Genomic DNA, 24,623 nt, shown 5'->3' on the forward strand with positions numbered 1-24,623 from the left:
CACAATGCCAAGAGTGACATAGTTCCATTTGTATCTCTTAGTTTTTTCAATGTAATGTTTCCACAAGCCCAAGATAATACAATGTCATCATCTAAAGTCTTGAAATTGAATGTTGGAACAGAGGTTGAATTAATAAAGATGAAGTACGGTTTGGAAGACACCTTAGTCAGCTGAAATGCCATGTGATACATATACCTCAGAGTTAAATTTGTGACACATTTACGACAAAGGAATTCCAATGTAGACACGTTTCCGGATTTGAAAAAGGGTTTGTTTCTTACCACTCTTTCATTTTTATTTCAAGAAGACTTCCAGTTTGAAAATCAGAAACTGTCAGCTGCTTCACATTGAATTGTCTCCCCTTCTGAGAGGTCGCATGCGGCATGTCTGCACAATGCCAGGAGTGACATAGTTCCATTTGTATCTCTTAGTTTTTCAATGTAATGTTTCCACAAACCCAAGATAATACAATGTCATCATCTAAAGTCTTGAAATTGAATGTTGGAACAGAGGTTGAATTAATAAAGATGAAGTACGGTTTGGAAGACACCTTAGTCAGCTGAAATGCCATGTGATACATGTACCTCACAGTTAAATTTGTGACACATTTACGACAAAGGAATTCCAATGTAGACACGTTTGCGGATTTGAAAAAGGGTTTGTTTCTTACCACTCTTTCATTTGTATTTCAAAGATGCCTCATTCAGTTTGAAAATCAGAAACTGTCAGCTGCTTCACATTGAATTGTCTCCCCTTCTGAGAGGTAGCATGCGGCATGTCTGCACAATGCCAGGAGTGACATAGTTCCATTTGTATCACTTAGTTTTTCAATGTTATGTTTCCACAAACCCAAGATAATACAATGTCATCATCTAAAGTCTTGAAATTGAATGTTGGAACAGAGGTTGAATTAATAAAGATGCAGTACGGTTTGGAAGACACCTTAGTCAGCTGAAATACCATGTGATACATATACCTCAGAGTTAAATTTGTGACACATTTACGACAAAGGAATTCCAATGTAGACACGTTTGCGGATTTAAAGAAGGGTTTGTTTCTTACCACTCTTTCATTTGTATTTCAAAGGAGACTCATTCAGTTTGAAAATCAGAAACTGTCAGCTACTTCACATTGCATTGTCTCCCCTTCTGACAGGTCGCATGCGGCATGTCTGCACATTGCCAGGAGTGACATAGTTCCATTTGTATCTCTTAGTTTTTCAATGTAATGTTTCCACAAACCCAAGATAATACAATGTCATCATCTAAAGTCTTGAAATTGAATGTTGGAACAGAGGTTGAATTAATAAAGATGAAGTACGGTTTGGAAGACACCTTAGTCAGCTGAAATGCCATGTGATACATATACCTCAGAGTTAAATTTGTGACACATTTACGACAAAGGAATTCCAATGTAGACACGTTTCCGGATTTGAAAAAGGGTTTGTTTCTTACCACTCTTTAATTTGTATTTCAAGAAGACTTCCAGCTTGAAAATCAGAAACTGTCAGCTGCTTCACATTGAATTGTCTCCCCTTCTGAGAGGTCGCATGCGGCATGTCTGCACAATGCCAGGAGTGACATAGTTCCATTTGTATCTCTTAGTTTTTCAATGTAATGTTTCCACAAACCTAAAGATAATACAATGTCATCATCTAAAGTCTTGAAATTGAATGTTGGAACAGAGGTTGAATTAATAAAGATGAAGTACGGTTTGGAAGACACCTTAGTCAGCTGAAATGCCATGTGATACATATACCTCAGAGTTAAATTTGTGACACATTTACGACAAAGGAATTCCAATGTAGACACGTTTGCGGATTTGAAAAAGGGTTTGTTTCTTACCACTCTTTCATTTGTATTTCAAAGAAGACTCATTCAGTTTGAAAATCAGAAACTGTCAGCTGCTTCACATTGAATTGTCTCCCCTTCTGAGAGGTCGCATGCGGCATGTCTGCACAATGCCAGGAGTGACATAGTTCCATTTGTATCTCTTAGTTTTTCAATGTAATGTTTCCACAAGCCCAAGATAATACAATGTCATCATCTAAAGTCTTGAAATTGAATGTTGGAACAGAGGTTGAATTAATAAAGATGAAGTACGGTTTGGAAGACACCTTAGTCAGTTGAAATGCCATGTGATACATATACCTCAGAGTTAAATTTGTGACACATTTACGACAAAGGAATTCCAATGTAGACACGTTTGCGGATTTAAAGAAGGGTTCGTGTCTTACCACTCTTTCATTTGTATTTCAAAGGAGACTCATTCAGTTTGAAAATCAGAAACTGTCAGCTACTTCACATTGCATTGTCTCCCCTTCTGACAGGTCGAATGCGGCATGTCTGCACTATGCCAGGAGTGACATAGTTCCATTTGTATCTCTTAGTTTTTCAATGTAATGTTTCCACAAACCCAAGATGATGCAATGTCATCATCTAAAGTCTTGAAATTGAATGTTGGAACAGAGGTTGAATTAATAAAGATGAAGTACGGTTTGGAAGACACCTTAGTCAGCTGAAATACCATGTAATACATATACCTCAGAGTTAAATTTGTGACACATTTACGACAAAGGAATTCCAATGTAGACACGTTTGCGGATTTGAAAAAGGGTTTGTTTCTTACCACTCTTTCATTTTTATTTCAAGAAGACTCTTCCAGTTTGAAAATCAGAAACTGTCAGCTGTTTCACATTGAATTGTCTCCCCTTCTGAGAGGTAGCATGCGGCATGTCTCCACAATGCCAGGAGTGACATAGTTCCATTTGTATCTCTTAGTTTTTCAATGTAATGTTTCCACAAACCCAAGATAATACAATGTCATCATCTAAAGTCTTGAAATTGAATGTTGGAACAGAGGTTGAATTAATAAAGATGAAGTAAGGTTTGGAAGACACCTTAGTCAGCTGAAATGCCATGTGATACATATACCTCAGAGTTAAATTTGTGACACATTTACGACAAAGGAATTCCAATGTAGGCACGTTTGCGGATTTAAAGAAGGGTTTGTTTCTTACCACTCTTTCATTTTTATTTCAAGAAGACTCTTCCAGTTTGAAAATCAGAAACTGTCAGCTACTTCACATTGAATTGTCTCCCCTTCTGACAGGTCGCATGCGGCATGTCTGCACAATGCCAGGAGTGACATAGTTCCATTTGTATCTCTTAGTTTTTCAATGTAATGTTTCCACAAGCCCAAGATAATACAATGTCATCATCTAAAGTCTTGAAATTGAATGTTGGAACAGAGGTTGAATTAATAAAGATGAAGTACGGTTTGGAAGACACCTTAGTCAGCTGAAATACAATGTGATACATATACCTCAGAGTTAAATTTGTGACACATTTACGACAAAGGAATTCCAATGTAGGCACGTTTGCGGATTTAAAGAAGGGTTCGTGTCTTACCACTCTTTCATTTGTATTTCAAAGGAGACTCATTCAGTTTGAAAATCAGAAACTGTCAGCTACTTCACATTGCATTCTCTCCCCTTCTGACAGGTCGCATGCGGCATGTCTGCACAATGCCAGGAGTGACATAGTTCCATTTGTATCACTTAGTTTTTCAATGTAATGTTTCCACAAACCCAAGATAATACAATGTCATCATCTAAAGTCTTGAAATTGAATGTTGGAACAGAGGTTGAATTAATAAAGATGAAGTACGGTTTGGAAGACACCTTAGTCAGCTGAAATGCCATGTGATACATATACCTCAGAGTTAAATTTGTGACACATTTACGACAAAGGAATTCCAATGTAGGCACGTTTGCGGATTTGAAAAAGGGTTTGTTTCTTACCACTCTTTCATTTTTATTTCAAGAAGACTCTTCCAGTTTGAAAATCAGAAACTGTCAGCTACTTCACATTGAATTGTCTCCCCTTCTGACAGGTCGCATGCGGCATGTCTGCACAATGCCAGGAGTGACATAGTTCCATTTGTATCTCTTAGTTTTTCAATGTAATGTTTCCACAAGCCCAAGATAATACAATGTCATCATCTAAAGTCTTGAAATTGAATGTTGGAACAGAGGTTGAATTAATAAAGATGAAGTACGGTTTGGAAGACACCTTAGTCAGCTGAAATACCATGTGATACATATACCTCAGAGTTAAATTTGTGACACATTTACGACAAAGGAATTCCAATGTAGACACGTTTGCGGATTTGAAAAAGGGTTTGTTTCTTACCACTCTGTCATTTGTATTTCAAAGATGACTCATTCAGTTTGAAAATCAGAAACTGTCAGCTGCTTCACATTGAATTGTCTCCCCTTCTGAGAGGTAGCATGCGGCATGTCTGCACAATGCCAGGAGTGACATAGTTCCATTTGTATCACTTAGTTTTTCAATGTAATGTTTCCACAAACCCAAGATAATACAATGTCATCATCTAAAGTCTTGAAATTGAATGTTGGAACAGAGGTTGAATTAATAAAGATGCAGTACGGTTTGGAAGACACCTTAGTCAGCTGAAATACCATGTGATACATATACCTCAGAGTTGAATTTGTGACACATTTACGACAAAGGAATTCCAATGTAGACACGTTTGCGGATTTAAAGAAGGGTTCGTGTCTTACCACTCTTTCATTTGTATTTCAAAGGAGACTCATTCAGTTTGAAAATCAGAAACTGTCAGCTACTTCACATTGCATTGTCTCCCCTTCTGACAGGTCGCATGCGGCATGTCTGCACATTGCCAGGAGTGACATAGTTCCATTTGTATCTCTTAGTTTTTCAATGTAATGTTTCCACAAACCCAAGATAATACAATGTCATCATCTAAAGTCTTGAAATTGAATGTTGGAACAGAGGTTGAATTAATAAAGATGAAGTACGGTTTGGAAGACACCTTAGTCAGCTGAAATGCCATGTAATACATATACCTCAGAGTTAAATTTGTGACACATTTACGACAAAGGAATTCCAATGTAGACACGTTTGCGGATTTAAAGAAGGGTTCGTGTCTTACCACTCTTTCATTTGTATTTCAAAGGAGACTCATTCAGTTTGAAAATCAGAAACTGTCAGCTACTTCACATTGCATTGTCTCCCCTTCTGAGAGGTCGCATGCGGCGTGTCTGCACAATGCCAGGAGTGACATAGTTCCATTTGTATCTCTTAGTTTTTCAATGTAATGTTTCCACAAACCCAAGATAATACAATGTCATCATCTAAAGTCTTGAAATTGAATGTTGGAAAAGAGGTTGAATTAATAAAGATGAAGTACGGTTTGGAAGACACCTTAGTCAGCTGAAATGCCATGTAATACATATACCTCAGAGTTAAATTTGTGACACATTTACGACAAAGGAATTCCAATGTAGACACGTTTGCGGATTTGAAAAAGGGTTTGTTTCTTACCACTCTTTCATTTTTATTTCAAGAAGACTCTTCCAGTTTGAAAATCAGAAACTGTCAGCTGCTTCACATTGAATTGTCTCCCCTTCTGACAGGTCGCATGCGGCATGTCTGCACAATGCCAGGAGTGACATAGTTCCATTTGTATCTCTTAGTTTTTCAATGTAATGTTTCCACAAGCCCAAGATAATACAATGTCATCATCTAAAGTCTTGAAATTGAATGTTGGAACAGAGGTTGAATTAATAAAGATGAAGTACGGTTTGGAAGACACCTTAGTCAGCTGAAATGCCATGTAATACATATACCTCAGAGTTAAATTTGTGACACATTTACGACAAAGGAATTCCAATGTAGACACGTTTGCGGATTTGAAAAAGGGTTTGTTTCTTACCACTCTTTCATTTTTATTTCAAGAAGACTCTTCCAGTTTGAAAATCAGAAACTGTCAGCTGCTTCACATTGAATTGTCTCCCCTTCTGACAGGTCGCATGCGGCATGTCTGCACAATGCCAGGAGTGACATAGTTCCATTTGTATCTCTTAGTTTTTCAATGTAATGTTTCCACAAACCCAAGATAATACAATGTCATCATCTAAAGTCTTGAAATTGAATGTTGGAAAAGAGGTTGAATTAATAAAGATGAAGTACGGTTTGGAAGACACCTTAGTCAGCTGAAATGACATGTAATACATATACCTCAGAGTTAAATTTGTGACACATTTACGACAAAGGAATTCCAATGTAGACACGTTTGCGGATTTGAAAAAGGGTTTGTTTCTTACCACTCTTTCATTTTTATTTCAAGAAGACTCTTCCAGTTTGAAAATCAGAAACTGTCAGCTGCTTCACATTGAATTGTCTCCCCTTCTGACAGGTCGCATGCGGCATGTCTGCACAATGCCAGGAGTGACATAGTTCCATTTGTATCTCTTAGTTTTTCAATGTAATGTTTCCACAAGCCCAAGATAATACAATGTCATCATCTAAAGTCTTGAAATTGAATGTTGGAACAGAGGTTGAATTAATAAAGATGAAGTACGGTTTGGAAGACACCTTAGTCAGCTGAAATGCCATGTAATACATATACCTCAGAGTTAAATTTGTGACACATTTACGACAAAGGAATTCCAATGTAGACACGTTTGCGGATTTAAAGAAGGGTTCGTGTCTTACCACTCTTTCATTTGTATTTCAAAGGAGACTCATTCAGTTTGAAAATCAGAAACTGTCAGCTACTTCACATTGCATTGTCTCCCCTTCTGACTGGTCGCATGCGGCATGTCTGCACTATGCCAGGAGTGACATAGTTCCATTTGTATCTCTTAGTTTTTCAATGTAATGTTTCCACAAACCCAAGATAATACAATGTCATCATCTAAAGTCTTGAAATTGAATGTTGGAAAAGAGGTTGAATTAATAAAGATGAAGTACGGTTTGGAAGACACCTTAGTCAGCTGAAATGCCATGTAATACATATACCTCAGAGTTAAATTTGTGACACATTTACGACAAAGGAATTCCAATGTAGACACGTTTGCGGATTTGAAAAAGGGTTTGTTTCTTACCACTCTTTCATTTTTATTTCAAGAAGACTCTTCCAGTTTGAAAATCAGAAACTGTCAGCTGCTTCACATTGAATTGTCTCCCCTTCTGACAGGTCGCATGCGGCATGTCTGCACAATGCCAGGAGTGACATAGTTCCATTTGTATCTCTTAGTTTTTCAATGTAATGTTTCCACAAGCCCAAGATAATACAATGTCATCATCTAAAGTCTTGAAATTGAATGTTGGAACAGAGGTTGAATTAATAAAGATGAAGCACGGTTTGGAAGACACCTTAGTCAGCTGAAATGCCATGTGATACATATACCTCAGAGTTAAATTTGTGACACATTTACGACAAAGGAATTCATATGTAGGCACGTTTGCGGATTTAAAGAAGGGTTTGTTTCTTACCACTCTTTCATTTTTATTTCAAGAAGACTCTTCCAGTTTGAAAATCAGAAACTGTCAGCTACTTCACATTGAATTGTCTCCCCTTCTGAGAGGTCGCATGCGGCATGTCTGCACAATGCCAGGAGTGACATAGTTCCATTTGTATCTCTTAGTTTTTCAATGTAATGTTTCCACAAGCCCAAGATAATACAATGTCATCATCTAAAGTCTTGAAATTGAATGTTGGAACAGAGGTTGAATTAATAAAGATGAAGTACGGTTTGGAAGACACCTTAGTCAGCTGAAATACCATGTGATGCATATACCTCAGAGTTAAATTTGTGACACATTTACGACAAAGGAATTCCAATGTAGACACGTTTGCGGATTTAAAGAAGGGTTCGTGTCTTACCACTCTTTCATTTGTATTTCAAAGGAGACTCATTCAGTTTGAAAATCAGAAACTGTCAGCTACTTCACATTGCATTGTCTCCCCTTCTGAGAGGTCGCATGCGGCGTGTCTGCACAATGCCAGGAGTGACATAGTTCCATTTGTATCTCTTAGTTTTTCAATGTAATGTTTCCACAAACCCAAGATAATACAATGTCATCATCTAAAGTCTTGAAAGTGAATGTTGGAACAGAGGTTGAATTAATAAAGATGAAGTACGGTTTGGAAGACACCTTAGTCAGCTGAAATGCCATGTGATACATATACCTCAGAGTTAAATTTGTGACACATTTACGACAAAGGAATTCCAATGTAGACACGTTTGCGGATTTGAAAAAGGGTTTGTTTCTCACCACTCTTTCATTTTTATTTGAAGAAGACTTCCAGTTTGAAAATCAGAAACTGTCAGCTGCTTCACATTGAATTGTCTCCCCTTCTGAGAGGTCGCATGCGGCATGACTCCACAATGCCAGGAGTGACATAGTTCCATTTGTATCTCTTAGTTTTTCAATGTAATGTTTCCACAAACCCAAGATAATACACTGTCATCATCTAAAGTCTTGAAATTGAATGTTGGAAAAGAGGTTGAATTAATAAAGATGAAGTAAGGTTTGGAAGACACCTTAGTCAGCTGAAATGCCATGTGATACATATACCTCAGAGTTAAATTTGTGACACATTTACGACAAAGGAATTCCAATGTAGACACGTTTGCGGATTTAAAGAAGGGTTCGTGTCTTACCACTCTTTCATTTGTATTTCAAAGGAGACTCATTCAGTTTGAAAATCAGAAACTGTCAGCTACTTCACATTGCATTCTCTCCCCTTCTGACAGGTCGCATGCGGCATGTCTGCACAATGCCAGGAGTGACATAGTTCCATTTGTATCACTTAGTTTTTCAATGTAATGTTTCCACAAACCCAAGATAATACAATGTCATCATCTAAAGTCTTGAAATTGAATGTTGGAACAGAGGTTGAATTAATAAAGATGAAGTACGGTTTGGAAGACACCTTAGTCAGCTGAAATGCCATGTGATACATATACCTCAGAGTTAAATTTGTGACACATTTACGACAAAGGAATTCCAATGTAGACACGTTTGCGGATTTAAAGAAGGGTTTCGTGTCTTACCACTCTTTCATTTGTATTTCAAAGGAGACTCATTCAGTTTGAAAATCAGAAACTGTCAGCTACTTCACATTGCATTGTCTCCCCTTCTGACAGGCCGCATGCGGCATGTCTGCACAATGCCAGGAGTGACATAGTTCCATTTGTATCTCTTAGTTTTTCAATGTAATGTTTCCACAAATCCAAGATGATACAATGTCATCATCTAAAGTCTTGAAATTGAATGTTGGAACAGAGGTTGAATTAATAAAGATGAAGTACGGTTTGGAAGACACCTTAGTCAGCTGAAATACCATGTGATACATATACCTCAGAGTTAAATTTGTGACACATTTACGACAAAGGAATTCCAATGTAGACACGTTTGCGGATTTAAAGAAGGGTTCGTGTCTTACCACTCTTTCATTTGTATTTCAAAGGAGACTCATTCAGTTTGAAAATCAGAAACTGTCAGCTACTTCACATTGCATTGTCTCCCCTTCTGACAGGTCGCATGCGGCATGTCTGCACAATGCCAGGAGTGACATAGTTCCATTTGTATCACTTAGTTTTTCAATGTAATGTTTCCACAAACCCAAGATAATACAATGTCATCATCTAAAGTCTTGAAATTGAATGTTGGAACAGAGGTTGAATTAATAAAGATGAAGTACGGTTTGGAAGACACCTTAGTCAGCTGAAATGCCATGTGATACATATACCTCAGAGTTAAATTTGTGACACATTTACGACAAAGGAATTCCAATGTAGACACGTTTGCGGATTTAAAGAAGGGTTCGTGTCTTACCACTCTTTCATTTGTATTTCAAAGGAGACTCATTCAGTTTGAAAATCAGAAACTGTCAGCTACTTCACATTGCATTGTCTCCCCTTCTGACAGGCCGCATGCGGCATGTCTGCACAATGCCAGGAGTGACATAGTTCCATTTGTATCTCTTAGTTTTTCAATGTAATGTTTCCACAAATCCAAGATGATACAATGTCATCATCTAAAGTCTTGAAATTGAATGTTGGAACAGAGGTTGAATTAATAAAGATGAAGTACGGTTTGGAAGACACCTTAGTCAGCTGAAATACCATGTGATACATATACCTCAGAGTTAAATTTGTGACACATTTACGACAAAGGAATTCCAATGTAGACACGTTTGCGGATTTAAAGAAGGGTTCGTGTCTTACCACTCTTTCATTTGTATTTCAAAGGAGACTCATTCAGTTTGAAAATCAGAAACTGTCAGCTACTTCACATTGCATTGTCTCCCCTTCTGACAGGTCGCATGCGGCATGTCTGCACAATGCCAGGAGTGACATAGTTCCATTTGTATCTCTTAGTTTTTCAATGTAATGTTTCCACAAACCCAAGATAATACAATGTCATCATCTAAAGTCTTGAAATTGAATGTTGGAACAGAGGTTGAATTAATAAAGATGAAGTACGGTTTGGAAGACACCTTAGTCAGCTGAAATGCCATGTGATACATATACCTCAGAGTTAAATTTGTGACACATTTACGACAAAGGAATTCCAATGTAGACACGTTTGCGGATTTGAAAAAGGGTTTGTTTCTTACCACTCTTTCATTTTTATTTCAAGATGACTTCCAGTTTGAAAATCAGAAACTGTCAGCTGCTTCACATTGAATTGTCTCCCCTTCTGACAGGTCGCATGCGGCATGTCTGCACAATGCCAGGAGTGACATAGTTCCATTTGTATCTCTTAGTTTTTCAATGTAATGTTTCCACAAACCCAAGATAATACAATGTCATCATCTAAAGTCTTGAAATTGAATGTTGGAACAGAGGTTGAATTAATAAAGATGAAGTAAGGTTTGGAAGACACCTTAGTCAGCTGAAATGCCATGTGATACATATACCTCAGAGTTAAATTTGTGACACATTTACGACAAAGGAATTCCAATGTAGACACGTTTGCGGATTTGAAAAAGGGTTTGTTTCTTACCACTCTTTCATTTGTATTTCAAAGAAGACTCATTCAGTTTGAAAATCAGAAACTGTCAGCTGCTTCACATTGAATTGTCTCCCCTTCTGAGAGGTCGCATGCGGCATGTCTGCACAATGCCAGGAGTGACATAGTTCCATTTGTATCTCTTAGTTTTTCAATGTAATGTTTCCACAAACCCAAGATAATACAATGTCATCATCTAAAGTCTTGAAATTGAATGTTGGAACAGAGGTTGAATTAATAAAGATGAAGTACGGTTTGGAAGACACCTTAGTCAGCTGAAATACCATGTGATACATATACCTCAGAGTTAAATTTGTGACACATTTACGACAAAGGAATTCCAATGTAGACACGTTTGCGGATTTAAAGAAGGGTTCGTGTCTTACCACTCTTTCATTTGTATTTCAAAGGAGACTCATTCAGTTTGAAAATCAGAAACTGTCAGCTACTTCACATTGCATTGTCTCCCCTTCTGACAGGTCGCATGCGGCATGTCTGCACAATGCCAGGAGTGACATAGTTCCATTTGTATCACTTAGTTTTTCAATGTAATGTTTCCACAAACCCAAGATAATACAATGTCATCATCTAAAGTCTTGAAATTGAATGTTGGAACAGAGGTTGAATTAATAAAGATGAAGTACGGTTTGGAAGACACCTTAGTCAGCTGAAATGCCATGTGATACATATACCTCAGAGTTAAATTTGTGACACATTTACGACAAAGGAATTCCAATGTAGACACGTTTGCGGATTTAAAGAAGGGTTCGTGTCTTACCACTCTTTCATTTGTATTTCAAAGGAGACTCATTCAGTTTGAAAATCAGAAACTGTCAGCTACTTCACATTGCATTGTCTCCCCTTCTGACAGGCCGCATGCGGCATGTCTGCACAATGCCAGGAGTGACATAGTTCCATTTGTATCTCTTAGTTTTTCAATGTAATGTTTCCACAAATCCAAGATGATACAATGTCATCATCTAAAGTCTTGAAATTGAATGTTGGAACAGAGGTTGAATTAATAAAGATGAAGTACGGTTTGGAAGACACCTTAGTCAGCTGAAATACCATGTGATACATATACCTCAGAGTTAAATTTGTGACACATTTACGACAAAGGAATTCCAATGTAGACACGTTTGCGGATTTAAAGAAGGGTTCGTGTCTTACCACTCTTTCATTTGTATTTCAAAGGAGACTCATTCAGTTTGAAAATCAGAAACTGTCAGCTACTTCACATTGCATTGTCTCCCCTTCTGACAGGTCGCATGCGGCATGTCTGCACAATGCCAGGAGTGACATAGTTCCATTTGTATCTCTTAGTTTTTCAATGTAATGTTTCCACAAACCCAAGATAATACAATGTCATCATCTAAAGTCTTGAAATTGAATGTTGGAACAGAGGTTGAATTAATAAAGATGAAGTACGGTTTGGAAGACACCTTAGTCAGCTGAAATGCCATGTGATACATATACCTCAGAGTTAAATTTGTGACACATTTACGACAAAGGAATTCCAATGTAGACACGTTTGCGGATTTGAAAAAGGGTTTGTTTCTTACCACTCTTTCATTTTTATTTCAAGATGACTTCCAGTTTGAAAATCAGAAACTGTCAGCTGCTTCACATTGAATTGTCTCCCCTTCTGACAGGTCGCATGCGGCATGTCTGCACAATGCCAGGAGTGACATAGTTCCATTTGTATCTCTTAGTTTTTCAATGTAATGTTTCCACAAACCCAAGATAATACAATGTCATCATCTAAAGTCTTGAAATTGAATGTTGGAACAGAGGTTGAATTAATAAAGATGAAGTAAGGTTTGGAAGACACCTTAGTCAGCTGAAATGCCATGTGATACATATACCTCAGAGTTAAATTTGTGACACATTTACGACAAAGGAATTCCAATGTAGACACGTTTGCGGATTTGAAAAAGGGTTTGTTTCTTACCACTCTTTCATTTGTATTTCAAAGAAGACTCATTCAGTTTGAAAATCAGAAACTGTCAGCTGCTTCACATTGAATTGTCTCCCCTTCTGAGAGGTCGCATGCGGCATGTCTGCACAATGCCAGGAGTGACATAGTTCCATTTGTATCTCTTAGTTTTTCAATGTAATGTTTCCACAAACCCAAGATAATACAATGTCATCATCTAAAGTCTTGAAATTGAATGTTGGAACAGAGGTTGAATTAATAAAGATGAAGTACGGTTTGGAAGACACCTTAGTCAGCTGAAATGCCATGTGATACATATACCTCAGAGTTAAATTTGTGACACATTTACGACAAAGGAATTCCAATGTAGACACGTTTGCGGATTTAAAGAAGGGTTCGTGTCTTACCTCTCTTTCATTTGTATTTCAAAGGAGACTCATTCAGTTTGAAAATCAGAAACTGTCAGCTACTTCACATTGCATTGTCTCCCCTTCTGACAGGTCGCATGCGGCATGTCTGCACAATGCCAGGAGTGACATAGTTCCATTTGTATCTCTTAGTTTTTCAATGTAATGTTTCCACAAACCCAAGATAATACAATGTCATCATCTAAAGTCTTGAAATTGAATGTTGGAACAGAGGTTGAATTAATAAAGATGAAGTACGGTTTGGAAGACACCTTAGTCAGCTGAAATGCCATGTGATACATATACCTCAGAGTTAAATTTGTGACACATTTACGACAAAGGAATTCCAATGTAGACACGTTTGCGGATTTGAAAAAGGGTTTGTTTCTTACCACTCTTTCATTTTTATTTCAAGATGACTTCCAGTTTGAAAATCAGGAACTGTCAGCTGCTTCACATTGAATTGTCTCCCCTTCTGAGAGGTCGCATGCGTCATGTCTGCACAATGCCAGGAGTGACATAGTTCCATTTGTATCTCTTAGTTTTTCAATGTAATGTTTCCACAAACCCTAGGATAATACAATGTCATCATCTAAAGTCTTGAAATTGAATGTTGGAACAGAGGTTGAATTAATAAAGATGAAGTAAGGTTTGGAAGACACCTTAGTCAGCTGAAATGCCATGTGATACATATACCTCAGAGTTAAATTTGTGACACATCTACGACAAAGGAATTCCAATGTAGACACGTTTGCGGATTTGAAAAAGGGTTTGTTTCTTACCACTCTTTCATTTGTATTTCAAAGAAGACTCATTCAGTTTGAAAATCAGAAACTGTCAGCTGCTTCACATTGAATTGTCTCCCCTTCTGAGAGGTAGCATGCGGCATGTCTGCACAATGCCAGGAGTGACATAGTTCCATTTGTATCTCTTAGTTTTTCAATGTAATGTTTCCACAAACCCTAGGATAATACAATGTCATCATCTAAAGTCTTGAAATTGAATGTTGGAACAGAGGTTGAATTAATAAAGATGAAGTACGGTTTGGAAGACACCTTAGTCAGCTGAAATGCCATGTGATACATATACCTCAGAGTTAAATTTGTGACACATCTACGACAAAGGAATTCTAATGTAGACACGTTTGCGGATTTGAAAAAGGGTTTGTTTCTTACCACTCTTTCATTTGTATTTCAAAGAAGACTCATTCAGTTTGAAAATCAGAAACTGTCAGCTGCTTCACATTGAATTGTCTCCCCTTCTGAGAGGTAGCATGCGGCATGTCTGCACAATGCCAGGAGTGACATAGTTCCATTTGTATCTCTTAGTTTTTCAATGTAATGTTTCCACAAGCCCAAGATAATACAATGTCATCATCTAAAGTCTTGAAATTGAATGTTGGAACAGAGGTTGAATTAATAAAGATGAAGTACGGTTTGGAAGACACCTTAGTCAGCTGAAATACCATGTGATGCATATACCTCAGAGTTAAATTTGTGACACATTTACGACAAAGGAATTCCAATGTAGACACGTTTGCGGATTTAAAGAAGGGTTCGTGTCTTACCACTCTTTCATTTGTATTTCAAAGGAGACTCATTCAGTTTGAAAATCAGAAACTGTCAGCTACTTCACATTGCATTGTCTCCCCTTCTGAGAGGTCGCATGCGGCGTGTCTGCACAATGCCAGGAGTGACATAGTTCCATTTGTATCTCTTAGTTTTTCAATGTAATGTTTCCACAAACCCAAGATAATACAATGTCATCATCTAAAGTCTTGAAAGTGAATGTTGGAACAGAGGTTGAATTAATAAAGATGAAGTACGGTTTGGAAGACACCTTAGTCAGCTGAAATGCCATGTGATACATATACCTCAGAGTTAAATTTGTGACACATTTACGACAAAGGAATTCCAATGTAGACACGTTTGCGGATTTGAAAAAGGGTTTGTTTCTCACCACTCTTTCATTTTTATTTGAAGAAGACTTCCAGTTTGAAAATCAGAAACTGTCAGCTGCTTCACATTGAATTGTCTCCCCTTCTGAGAGGTCGCATGCGGCATGACTCCACAATGCCAGGAGTGATATAGTTCCATTTGTATCTCTTAGTTTTTCAATGTAATGTTTCCACAAACCCAAGATAATACAATGTCATCATCTAAAGTCTTGAAATTGAATGTTGGAACAGAGGTTGAATTAATAAAGATGAAGTAAGGTTTGGAAGACACCTTAGTCAGCTGAAATGCCATGTGATACATATACCTCAGAGTTAAATTTGTGACACATTTACGACAAAGGAATTCCAATGTAGACACGTTTGCGGATTTAAAGAAGGGTTCGTGTCTTACCACTCTTTCATTTGTATTTCAAAGGAGACTCATTCAGTTTGAAAATCAGAAACTGTCAGCTACTTCACATTGCATTCTCTCCCCTTCTGACAGGTCGCATGCGGCATGTCTGCACAATGCCAGGAGTGACATAGTTCCATTTGTATCACTTAGTTTTTCAATGTAATGTTTCCACAAACCCAAGATAATACAATGTCATCATCTAAAGTCTTGAAATTGAATGTTGGAACAGAGGTTGAATTAATAAAGATGAAGTACGGTTTGGAAGACACCTTAGTCAGCTGAAATGCCATGTGATACATATACCTCAGAGTTAAATTTGTGACACATTTACGACAAAGGAATTCCAATGTAGACACGTTTGCGGATTTAAAGAAGGGTTCGTGTCTTACCACTCTTTCATTTGTATTTCAAAGGAGACTAATTCAGTTTGAAAATCAGAAACTGTCAGCTACTTCACATTGCATTGTCTCCCCTTCTGACAGGCCGCATGCGGCATGTCTGCACAATGCCAGGAGTGACATAGTTCCATTTGTATCTCTTAGTTTTTCAATGTAATGTTTCCACAAATCCAAGATGATACAATGTCATCATCTAAAGTCTTGAAATTGAATGTTGGAACAGAGGTTGAATTAATAAAGATGAAGTACGGTTTGGAAGACACCTTAGTCAGCTGAAATACCATGTGATACATATACCTCAGAGTTAAATTTGTGACACATTTACGACAAAGGAATTCCAATGTAGACACGTTTGCGGATTTAAAGAAGGGTTCGTGTCTTACCACTCTTTCATTTGTATTTCAAAGGAGACTCATTCAGTTTGAAAATCAGAAACTGTCAGCTACTTCACATTGCATTGTCTCCCCTTCTGACAGGTCGCATGCGGCATGTCTGCACAATGCCAGGAGTGACATAGTTCCATTTGTATCACTTAGTTTTTCAATGTAATGTTTCCACAAACCCAAGATAATACAATGTCATCATCTAAAGTCTTGAAATTGAATGTTGGAACAGAGGTTGAATTAATAAAGATGAAGTACGGTTTGGAAGACACCTTAGTCAGCTGAAATGCCATGTGATACATATACCTCAGAGTTAAATTTGTGACACATTTACGACAAAGGAATTCCAATGTAGACACGTTTGCGGATTTAAAGAAGGGTTCGTGTCTTACCACTCTTTCATTTGTATTTCAAAGGAGACTCATTCAGTTTGAAAATCAGAAACTGTCAGATACTTCACATTGCATTGTCTCCCCTTCTGACAGGCCGCATGCGGCATGTCTGCACAATGCCAGGAGTGACATAGTTCCATTTGTATCTCTTAGTTTTTCAATGTAATGTTTCCACAAATCCAAGATGATACAATGTCATCATCTAAAGTCTTGAAATTGAATGTTGGAACAGAGGTTGAATTAATAAAGATGAAGTACGGTTTGGAAGACACCTTAGTCAGCTGAAATACCATGTGATACATATACCTCAGAGTTAAATTTGTGACACATTTACGACAAAGGAATTCCAATGTAGACACGTTTGCGGATTTAAAGAAGGGTTCGTGTCTTACCACTCTTTCATTTGTATTTCAAAGGAGACTCATTCAGTTTGAAAATCAGAAACTGTCAGCTACTTCACATTGCATTGTCTCCCCTTCTGACAGGTCGCATGCGGCATGTCTGCACAATGCCAGGAGTGACATAGTTCCATTTGTATCTCTTAGTTTTTCAATGTAATGTTTGCACAAACCCAAGATAATACAATGTCATCATCTAAAGTCTTGAAATTGAATGTTGGAACAGAGGTTGAATTAATAAAGATGAAGTACGGTTTGGAAGACACCTTAGTCAGCTGAAATGCCATGTGATACATATACCTCAGAGTTAAATTTGTGACACATTTACGACAAAGGAATTCCAATGTAGACACGTTTGCGGATTTGAAAAAGGGTTTGTTTCTTACCACTCTTTCATTTTTATTTCAAGATGACTTCCAGTTTGAAAATCAGAAACTGTCAGCTGCTTCACATTGAATTGTCTCCCCTTCTGACAGGTCGCATGCGGCATGTCTGCACAATGCCAGGAGTGACATAGTTCCATTTGTATCTCTTAGTTTTTCAATGTAATGTTTCCACAAACCCAAGATAATACAATGTCATCATCTAAAGTCTTGAAATTGAATGTTGGAACAGAGGTTGAATTAATAAAGATGAAGTAAGGTTTGGAAGACACCTTAGTCAGCTGAAATGCCATGTGATACATATACCTCAGAGTTAAATTTGTGACACATTTACGACAAAGGAATTCCAATGTAGACACGTTTGCGGATTTGAAAAAGGGTTTGTTTCTTACCACTCTTTCATTTGTATTTCAAAGAAGACTCATTCAGTTTGAAAATCAGAAACTGTCAGCTGCTTCACATTGAATTGTCTCCCCTTCTGAGAGGTAGCATGCGGCATGTCTGCACAATGCCAGGAGTGACATAGTTCCATTTGTATCTCTTAGTTTTTCAATGTAATGTTTCCACAAGCCCAAGATAATACAATGTCATCATCTAAAGTCTTGAAATTGAATGTTGGAACAGAGGTTGAATTAATAAAGATGAAGTACGGTTTGGAAGACACCTTAGTCAGCTGAAATGCCATGTGATACATATACCTCAGAGTTAAATTTGTGACACATTTACGACAAAGGAATTCCAATGTAGACACGTTTGCGGATTTAAAGAAGGGTTCGTGTCTTACCTCTCTTTCATTTGTATTTCAAAGGAGACTCATTCAGTTTGAAAATCAGAAACTGTCAGCTACTTCACATTGCATTGTCTCCCCTTCTGACAGGTCGCATGCGGCATGTCTGCACAATGCCAGGAGTGACATAGTTCCATTTGTATCTCTTAGTTTTTCAATGTAATGTTTCCACAAACCCAAGATAATACAATGTCATCATCTAAAGTCTTGAAATTGAATGTTGGAACAGAGGTTGAATTAATAAAGATGAAGTACGGTTTGGAAGACACCTTAGTCAGCTGAAATGCCATGTGATACATATACCTCAGAGTTAAATTTGTGACACATTTACGACAAAGGAATTCATATGTAGACACGTTTGCGGATTTGAAAAAGGGTTTGTTTCTTACCACTCTTTCATTTTTATTTCAAGATGACTTCCAGTTTGAAAATCAGGAACTGTCAGCTGCTTCACATTGAATTGTCTCCCCTTCTGAGAGGTCGCATGCGTCATGTCTGCACAATGCCAGGAGTGACATAGTTCCATTTGTATCTCTTAGTTTTTCAATGTAATGTTTCCACAAACCCTAGGATAATACAATGTCATCATCTAAAGTCTTGAAATTGAATGTTGGAACAGAGGTTGAATTAATAAAGATGAAGTACGGTTTGGAAGACACCTTAGTCAGCTGAAATGCCATGTGATACATATACCTCAGAGTTAAATTTGTGACACATCTACGACAAAGGAATTCCAATGTAGACACGTTTGCGGATTTGAAAAAGGGTTTGTTTCTTACCACTCTTTCATCTGTATTTCAAAGAAGACTCATTCAGTTTGAAAATCAGAAACTGTCAGCTGCTTCACATTGAATTGTCTCCCCTTCTGAGAGGTAGCATGCGGCATGTCTGCACAATGCCAGGAGTGACATAGTTCCATTTGTATCTCTTAGTTTTTCAATGTAATGTTTCCACAAACCCTAGGATAATACAATGTCATCATCTAAAGTCTTGAAATTGAATGTTGGAACAGAGGTTGAATTAATAAAGATGAAGTAAGGTTTGGAAGACACCTTAGTCAGCTGAAATGCCATGTGATACATATACCTCAGAGTTAAATTTGTGACACATCTACGACAAAGGAATTCCAATGTAGACACGTTTGCGGATTTGAAAAAGGGTTTGTTTCTTACCACTCTTTCATTTGTATTTCAAAGAAGACTCATTCAGTTTGAAAATCAGAAACTGTCAGCTGCTTCACATTGAATTGTCTCCCCTTCTGAGAGGTAGCATGCGGCATGTCTGCACAATGCCAGGAGTGACATAGTTCCATTTGTATCTCTTAGTTTTTCAATGTAATGTTTCCACAAGCCCAAGATAATACAATGTCATCATCTAAAGTCTTGAAATTGAATGTTGGAACAGAGGTTGAATTAATAAAGATGAAGTACGGTTTGGAAGACACCTTAGTCAGCTGAAATACCATGTGATACATATACCTCAGAGTTAAATTTGTGACACATTTACGACAAAGGAATTCCAATGTAGACACGTTTGCGGATTTAAAGAAGGGTTCGTGTCTTACCACTCTTTCATTTGTATTTCAAAGGAGACTCATTCAGTTTGAAAATCAGAAACTGTCAGCTACTTCACATTGCATTGTCTCCCCTTCTGACAGGTCGCATGCGGCATGTCTGCACTATGCCAGGAGTGACATAGTTCCATTTGTATCTCTTAGTTTTTCAATGTAATGTTTCCACAAACCCAAGATAATACAATGTCATCATCTAAAGTCTTGAAAGTGAATGTTGGAAAAGAGGTTGAATTAATAAAGATGAAGTACGGTTTGGAAGACACCTTAGTCAGCTGAAATGCCATGTAATACATATACCTCAGAGTTAAACTTGTGACACATTTACGACAAAGGAATTCCAATGTAGACACGTTTGCGGATTTGAAAAAGGGTTTGTTTCTTACCACTCTTTTATTTTTATTTCAAGAAGACTCTTCCAGTTTGAAAATCAGAAACTGTCAGCTGCTTCACATTGAATTGTCTCCCCTTCTGACAGGTCGCATGCGGCATGTCTGCACAATGCCAGGAGTGACATAGTTCCATTTGTATCTCTTAGTTTTTCAATGTAATGTTTCCACAAGCCCAAGATAATACAATGTCATCATCTAAAGTCTTGAAATTGAATGTTGGAACAGAGGTTGAATTAATAAAGATGAAGTACGGTTTGGAAGACACCTTAGTCAGCTGAAATGCCATGTGATACATATACCTCAGAGTTAAATTTGTGACACATTTACGACAAAGGAATTCATATGTAGGCACGTTTGCGGATTTAAAGAAGGGTTTGTTTCTTACCACTCTTTCATTTTTATTTCAAGAAGACTCTTCCAGTTTGAAAATCAGAAACTGTCAGCTACTTCACATTGAATTGTCTCCCCTTCTGAGAGGTCGCATGCGGCATGACTCCACAATGCCAGGAGTGACATAGTTCCATTTGTATCTCTTAGTTTTTCAATGTAATGTTTCCACAAGCCCAAGATAATACAATGTCATCATCTAAAGTCTTGAAATTGAATGTTGGAACAGAGGTTGAATTAATAAAGATGAAGCACGGTTTGGAAGACACCTTAGTCAGCTGAAATGCCATGTGATACATATACCTCAGAGTTAAATTTGTGACACATTTACGACAAAGGAATTCCAATGTAGACACGTTTGCGGATTTGAAAAAGGGTTTGTTTCTCACCACTCTTTCATTTTTATTTGAAGAAGACTTCCAGTTTGAAAATCAGAAACTGTCAGCTGCTTCACATTGAATTGTCTCCCCTTCTGAGAGGTCGCATGCGGCATGACTCCACAATGCCAGGAGTGACATAGTTCCATTTGTATCTCTTAGTTTTTCAATGTAATGTTTCCACAAACCCAAGATAATACAATGTCATCATCTAAAGTCTTGAAATTGAATGTTGGAACAGAGGTTGAATTAATAAAGATGAAGTAAGGTTTGGAAGACACCTTAGTCAGCTGAAATGCCATGTGATACATATACCTCAGAGTTAAATTTGTGACACATTTACGACAAAGGAATTCCAATGTAGACACGTTTGCGGATTTAAAGAAGGGTTCGTGTCTTACCACTCTTTCATTTGTATTTCAAAGGAGACTCATTCAGTTTGAAAATCAGAAACTGTCAGCTACTTCACATTGCATTCTCTCCCCTTCTGACAGGTCGCATGCGGCATGTCTGCACAATGCCAGGAGTGACATAGTTCCATTTGTATCACTTAGTTTTTCAATGTAATGTTTCCACAAACCCAAGATAATACAATGTCATCATCTAAAGTCTTGAAATTGAATGTTGGAACAGAGGTTGAATTAATAAAGATGAAGTACGGTTTGGAAGACACCTTAGTCAGCTGAAATGCCATGTGATACATATACCTCAGAGTTAAATTTGTGACACATTTACGACAAAGGAATTCCAATGTAGACACGTTTGCGGATTTAAAGAAGGGTTCGTGTCTTACCACTCTTTCATTTGTATTTCAATGGAGACTCATTCAGTTTAAAAAACAGAAACTGTCAGCTACTTCACATTGCATTGTCTCCCCTTCTGACAGGCCGCATGCGGCATGTCTGCACAATGCCAGGAGTGACATAGTTCCATTTGTATCTCTTAGTTTTTCAATGTAATGTTTCCACAAATCCAAGATGATACAATGTCATCATCTAAAGTCTTGAAATTGAATGTTGGAACAGAGGTTGAATTAATAAAGATGAAGTACGGTTTGGAAGACACCTTAGTCAGCTGAAATACCATGTGATACATATACCTCAGAGTTAAATTTGTGACACATTTACGACAAAGGAATTCCAATGTAGACACGTTTGCGGATTTAAAGAAGGGTTCGTGTCTTACCACTCTTTCATTTGTATTTCAAAGGAGACTCATTCAGTTTGAAAATCAGAAACTGTCAGCTACTTCACATTGAATTGTCTCCCCTTCTGACAGGTCGCATGCGGCATGTCTGCACAATGCCAGGAGTGACATAGTTCCATTTGTATCTCTTAGTTTTTCAATGTAATGTTTCCACAAACCCAAGATAATACAATGTCATCATCTAAAGTCTTGAAATTGAATGTTGGAACAGAGGTTGAATTAATAAAGATGAAGTACGGTTTGGAAGACACCTTAGTCAGCTGAAATGCCATGTGATACATATACCTCAGAGTTAAATTTGTGACACATTTACGACAAAGGAATTCCAACGTAGACACGTTTGCGGATTTGAAAAAGGGTTTGTTTCTTACCACTCTTTCATTTTTATTTCAAGATGACTTCCAGTTTGAAAATCAGAAACTGTCAGCTGCTTCACATTGAATTGTCTCCCCTTCTGACAGGTCGCATGCGGCATGTCTGCACAATGCCAGGAGTGACATAGTTCCATTTGTATCTCTTAGTTTTTCAATGTAATGTTTCCACAAACCCAAGATAATACAATGTCATCATCTAAAGTCTTGAAATTGAATGTTGGAACAGAGGTTGAATTAATAAAGATGAAGCACGGTTTGGAAGACACCTTAGTCAGCTGAAATGCCATGTGATACATATACCTCAGAGTTAAATTTGTGACACATTTACGACAAAGGAATTCCAATGTAGACACGTTTGCGGATTTGAAAAAGGGTTTGTTTCTCACCACTCTTTCATTTTTATTTGAAGAAGACTTCCAGTTTGAAAATCAGAAACTGTCAGCTGCTTCACATTGAATTGTCTCCCCTTCTGAGAGGTCGCATGCGGCATGACTCCACAATGCCAGGAGTGACATAGTTCCATTTGTATCTCTTAGTTTTTCAATGTAATGTTTCCACAAACCCAAGATAATACAATGTCATCATCTAAAGTCTTGAAATTGAATGTTGGAACAGAGGTTGAATTAATAAAGATGAAGTAAGGTTTGGAAGACACCTTAGTCAGCTGAAATGCCATGTGATACATATACCTCAGAGTTAAATTTGTGACACATTTACGACAAAGGAATTCCAATGTAGACACGTTTGCGGATTTAAAGAAGGGTTCGTGTCTTACCACTCTTTCATTTGTATTTCAAAGGAGACTCATTCAGTTTGAAAATCAGAAACTGTCAGCTACTTCACATTGCATTCTCTCCCCTTCTGACAGGTCGCATGCGGCATGTCTGCACAATGCCAGGAGTGACATAGTTCCATTTGTATCACTTAGTTTTTCAATGTAATGTTTCCACAAACCCAAGATAATACAATGTCATCATCTAAAGTCTTGAAATTGAATGTTGGAACAGAGGTTGAATTAATAAAGATGAAGTACGGTTTGGAAGACACCTTAGTCAGCTGAAATGCCATGTGATACATATACCTCAGAGTTAAATTTGTGACACATTTACGACAAAGGAATTCCAATGTAGACACGTTTGCGGATTTAAAGAAGGGTTCGTGTCTTACCACTCTTTCATTTGTATTTCAATGGAGACTCATTCAGTTTAAAAAACAGAAACTGTCAGCTACTTCACATTGCATTGTCTCCCCTTCTGACAGGCCGCATGCGGCATGTCTGCACAATGCCAGGAGTGACATAGTTCCATTTGTATCTCTTAGTTTTTCAATGTAATGTTTCCACAAATCCAAGATGATACAATGTCATCATCTAAAGTCTTGAAATTGAATGTTGGAACAGAGGTTGAATTAATAAAGATGAAGTACGGTTTGGAAGACACCTTAGTCAGCTGAAATACCATGTGATACATATACCTCAGAGTTAAATTTGTGACACATTTACGACAAAGGAATTCCAATGTAGACACGTTTGCGGATTTAAAGAAGGGTTCGTGTCTTACCACTCTTTCATTTGTATTTCAAAGGAGACTCATTCAGTTTGAAAATCAGAAACTGTCAGCTACTTCACATTGCATTGTCTCCCCTTCTGACAGGTCGCATGCGGCATGTCTGCACAATGCCAGGAGTGACATAGTTCCATTTGTATCTCTTAGTTTTTCAATGTAATGTTTCCACAAACCCAAGATAATACAATGTCATCATCTAAAGTCTTGAAATTGAATGTTGGAACAGAGGTTGAATTAATAAAGATGAAGTACGGTTTGGAAGACACCTTAGTCAGCTGAAATGCCATGTGATACATATACCTCAGAGTTAAATTTGTGACACATTTACGACAAAGGAATTCCAACGTAGACACGTTTGCGGATTTGAAAAAGGGTTTGTTTCTTACCACTCTTTCATTTTTATTTCAAGATGACTTCCAGTTTGAAAATCAGAAACTGTCAGCTGCTTCACATTGAATTGTCTC

This window comes from Haliotis asinina, chromosome 8 (assembly GCF_037392515.1).
Source record: "Haliotis asinina isolate JCU_RB_2024 chromosome 8, JCU_Hal_asi_v2, whole genome shotgun sequence".
NCBI classification, from domain to species: Eukaryota; Metazoa; Mollusca; class Gastropoda; order Lepetellida; family Haliotidae; genus Haliotis; species Haliotis asinina.